Consider the following 4986-nt stretch of genomic DNA (forward strand, 5'->3'; position numbering starts at 1 on the left):
TATATATATATATATATAATTTATTATAGTCAATCAATTCAAATGTTCGTGTGAAGCTATAAAACCATGTTGAACTTAGGAAGTCATTTTAATAGCCCTTATACAACAGAATATCTTAAAATTAAAACACAAGAAGGAAAGGTGGAGAGAAGTTCAGATAACTAACAGTTAAATGTTTCTGTTGTTAAATTTTTTGAAGCTTCCATGCATTGAAAGATCTTATTTACAGTTGCTGGATCATTAAGTATATAACCCCTCCAACTTTGCTAGCCTTTTGAATAGCATTTTTAAAATGTCCTCTCTTTCTCTTTCTCTCTCTCAGATTGGTAATCTTTGCATTCGAACAGATATTGGCTGCAAATTTTGGCACAAGCAAAGTTCAGGGGTGGGGTATGTCGATTACATCGACCCCAGTGCTCAACTTATATTAGTCTTATTGACCCCGAAAGGATGAAAAGTAAAGTCGACTCCGGCGAAATTTGAATTCAGAACGTAAAGACGGACAAAATGCCGCTAAGCTTTTTGGTCGGTGTGCTAACGATTCTGCCAGCTCGCTACCTTAACATTCAAGCAGATACTGTCATGTTTCATAAATTTTCTCCATAAGAGTATAAAGGCGATTTCGTATGACCTATTCATGATAGAATATAGTTCAAGGTAAAAGAGCCCGTTCAAAGCCAACAAGCTATTTGTTTGTTTAATCTTGTTCAGTGTCTAATACGTTTCCTACTTTGATAGATCTCGCTGGAATAATGGGGGATTAAATTTCGGTAGCTTATCTTCTGATTTTTTCCAGTATCTTTTCTTCCTTTGACTAATTATGCTTTTAATGAATGATTTAACTTGCGAAATATCTGGAACATTGTCTATATCTAGTATTTCTTTAGTACTCCCTTTATTGCTAATTCATCCGCTTTCCGGTTTCCTTTAATATCTGTGTAGCCAGGAACCCGAATAATTGTTACTTGTTTATTTTCCGCTAGATAATCACCAATTTTTAGGAAGCAACTACATTACACAAAACAGTGTTGTGATATAGCCTGCATGCACAAGTAATGTAGTACAGTGAACAATACATTTCAATGAATTTACCTGGTCACTACTTTTTGGTTCACGTTTATTCCAGGGTAAATATTGAAACTGTTCATCACCTACAGATAAACTCATGTTGTTTCAATGATTTCTAATCCGCTTCAGAATGGGAATACTTCTACATCAGCACATATCTGTTCTATAGTGTGTGTGAATAATGGTAGGTGTGTCAGGAAAGGAATCTTCTGATTACAAGCGGCTCTTTCGTTTCCATAGAAAAGAAATAGGAAAGGTGGAAAGAAGGAAAAGTAGATTATAATAATGTATTGATTTTTAATGGGGGACATGCAACGCTAATGTAAAAGTCGCCAAAAGTAAAGAAATGAAGTGGTATGAGAAATGGAATAAACTTAGAAATGAAAAGGGAGGCATGAGATAAGAGACAGAGAGAGAGAGAGGGGAGAAGGAAAGAGAGAGGGAGTGAGGAGGAGAAGAAGAAGGGGAGAGAGAGAGGATGTGTCACTAAGAGAAAAATACCAGCTGAGACAGAGAGAAAAAGACAGGTAAATAAAAGGTAAATAAATAAAATATATAGAATGATAAATGATACAGAAATAACCAATGAAGCAGAACGAGATAGATACCATGGTAATAAAGAGTTGTTTACTGAAATGGAGTGGAGTAAGTGGGAAGGAAATTTAGGATAAGCTTGGGATAGGAAAGATATCTATTACTGTGTTCAGTACGTAGTGTATGCTTCGTGATGTAAGCATAACATGGATATGGGCGTTTCATTGTTTACTTAATGTAGCAGGGAATGTACCACAATAAAAGGAGCAAAATACTCAAGTAGAAGTCAGGGACACGGAGTAGGAGGTGCTGAGAGTAAAAGTTAAGGTAAGTTGGTAGATTGTTCTGTTTTTTTGGGGGGGGAGGGGTGTTCATTAGCTTCGATTAATGTGTGAAAATAAAACAAAATGAATTTTCAGTTGTATAAGAAAATGAAGGTGAAGAAGAAAAGAGACGTAACGAAAAATATATTTAAAAAAACATACCTGAAAGTATATATATAAAAAGAATAACATGATAACTGAATTAATATATTTATAATTAATTACAAGCACTGGAAGAGAAAGATGAAAAATATAACCAATTAGATTTAAAAAGAGAATTAAGAAAACATATAACTAAAAAAGTTCTTGAGTAACAAACAGAGAAAGATATATAAGTAGAGATAGGGTGTAGAAGAGACGAAAGGTAGACTACAATAGTTGTAACAACTCTCTCCGTATAGTGACAGTAATTGTTAAATAGATGAAATAATTCGCCTTCAATTTCCCTCCCTCTCCTTCAAGTGTGTTGCAGAAGAAAAATATTACAACAGTGTTCAACATACACGTTGCATTCTGCCACACCTCTCTCTCTCTCTCTCTCTCTCTCTCTTTCTCTCTCTCTGTACTAGCGAAAGATTTCTGTCAGTTGCCAACAGATTACTCCCACAACAAGTGGTCCTGTGTATGCTGCGTCGAGACACACTATAACACCTTAATATAGCACGGTGCGCTCACTTATTAGTCTATTAAGATACTATCCAAAACCACATATAGATACGATTCAAGCCGCACGTAGAAATTATCATGAATCGCCGAACACAAAAAATTGTCAACATATGCGATGCGTAGGTGTTGTTTACTGAAACGGCCATCGTTAGTCTAACTGTAAATTCCGTTCCATGTGTTAGACGGCCAAGCTTTACTACATCATCACCGGCACTAAGGTATGTAGATTAAAGCATTTAGTTATTTATTTTCGTTACTAAATTTTTTCACGCATTTTATTTTCGTTACTAAATTTTTTCACGCATTTTATTTCAGTGTTCAGTTTTTTTTCACAAACTTTTTCCTTTTACATCTATAATCATTATCTTTGTTAATATTATTATTTTTCTCTGTTCCTCTACATTTTTTCTGACTTTAGATAATATCAAGTTAAACTTTATCTCATACACCTCTGGTGACCCTGTAAAAATGTGTGGTTTTGTCCAAATATAGAAAAAATATGCTAGGGACGATGAGTGACAAAATTAGTAAAGTACTGAATTTTGAAAAATAGGCCCTACAGAATTTACGTTCAGAGTTCAAATGCCGCTGATATCGACTTTGCTTTTTATTCTTCTGGGGGTGATAAAATAAAGTACCAGCTAGTAATGTACAAAACGATATGAGGTTGGTCGATGTCAAAATTAGTAAAATATTGTATAATGAAGATGCCCTGCAGAATTTATATCTGCTTACGTTCTAAGTACAGATGCTGCTGATGTCGACTTCACATTTTATCCTTATGAGGACAATAAATTAAAGGAAATAAAGACCCAGTCAACTACTCGAGTCCATTTCATCAATTTATTACTTCCACCCAGTAAAATGTGTTGTCCTGTGCCAGTGTAAGAAAATATAAAGGATGATGATTGACAAAATCAGTTAAGTAAAGCCCTTCATGTCGCAGTGAGTAAACTTTATCTTCTGTCCTTTAGAGAACTATAAAATAAGTCTCCGTTAAGTATTTTGATAGGTTTAGAGAGAAGGGGTGTATTTCTCTTCCAAAATTCATGGTCTAAAGCATCTATGTACAAAACCCATATTGTTGTTGTTTAGCTTCAAGTCAATCTGAACCATCCGACCTATCAACAAAGGTTTGCAAACTAAGCCATGGTCATTTCATCTCTCTGTATTGAACTACTTTAACCAGTGTGTCTTTCCTTTCTCTTCCACGCCTGGCGGTGAAACTAGGGGATGGGATAATGCTATGAGGGCAGTAGATTGGTGTAGTTGTTGGCGCGTCGAACAAACTACCTTGCTATATATGTTCCAACTTTTTACGTTCCAAGTTCAAATCCTACCGATTTGTTTGCTTTAACACACCATTTTTTAAAAACCCCTTTATTAGTTCTTAAAACAAAATACTGGTCAAGTCCTTACATCTACATAATCGATTCTCCTCTCCCACAAAATTTTTGGCCTTGTAGCTATGTAGAAAAATCGATATTAGCAGGCATAGAACTGCTATTTCTAGCAGACCGATAGACTATATGGAGCGCCCACCCTAAGTATTTCGATGACAAAATCGGTAGGAAACGGGATTTTTTAAATATCCTTGTTTTATTTTCCGTATTATTTCATGCTCTTCAGTTTACATCTCGCCCTACAGTTTCATACTAGTTGGGTCAGTACAAACAAAATACCAGTTAAACACGTAGGTCGATTCAAACAAACATTTCCAGAAGATGCAGCAGTGTGCGTATGATGAATATTATCACTAATTGTTTTAATGGTAATAATCGGCATAGACGTTATAGACATAGAATAGAATAATTTGCTTTATTTATCTGTTTAGTTCATTTAAGATATGATTTCAAATTCCACGGGAATCAACAGGTTTTTCAGATCTCCGGCATGTATAAAAATATGTATTATTTATAATGTGTCTCACGTGTATATTTCCTCTACGATTTTAGTTGTGCATGTGTGTGTGTGTGTAGATGTAGATATATATATTTATATATATATATATATATATGTGTGTGTGTGTGTGTGTGTATACGTATATGTGTGTGTGTGTATGTACATATATATGTATGTACATATATATATATTTATGTATGTATGAATGTATGTATGTATGTACATATATATATTTATTTATAGAGCGAAGGCGTGTAGCCCAATAGTTAGGGTGTTGCACACATGATTGTAAGCGGTTTCGATTCCCGGTCTGAGACTCGTAAAACTGCAAATAGTTGAACACATATGTATGTATATACATATGTCTATATTTGTATGTAGCGTACCTAGTCGTTTAGATCACCTGTGAACTAAACCCCTATACTTTGTATGTATGTATGTATGTATATATATATATATATATATATATATATATATATATATATATATATAT

General features: G+C 34.3%; 1 protein-coding gene across 2 annotated transcripts in view; it reads left to right on the plus strand.

Annotated features, from left to right (window-relative positions):
- Positions 1-1661: 1661 nt before the first annotated feature.
- LOC106868128 (solute carrier family 45 member 4) overlaps positions 1662-4986 on the plus strand; it is a 74939-nt gene continuing 71614 nt past the window's right edge. Inside the window, exon 1 of one of the 2 annotated variants that reach the window (XM_052967404.1) lies at positions 1662-1929. The gene's annotated coding sequence lies outside the window, so the exon portion shown is untranslated. Of the gene's footprint in view, positions 1930-1988; positions 2810-4986 lie in introns of those variants that run through there. The other variant, XM_014913258.2, reaches the window with a different exon arrangement.

This window comes from Octopus bimaculoides, chromosome 4 (assembly GCF_001194135.2).
Source record: "Octopus bimaculoides isolate UCB-OBI-ISO-001 chromosome 4, ASM119413v2, whole genome shotgun sequence".
In the NCBI taxonomy this organism is placed as follows: Eukaryota; Metazoa; Mollusca; class Cephalopoda; order Octopoda; family Octopodidae; genus Octopus; species Octopus bimaculoides.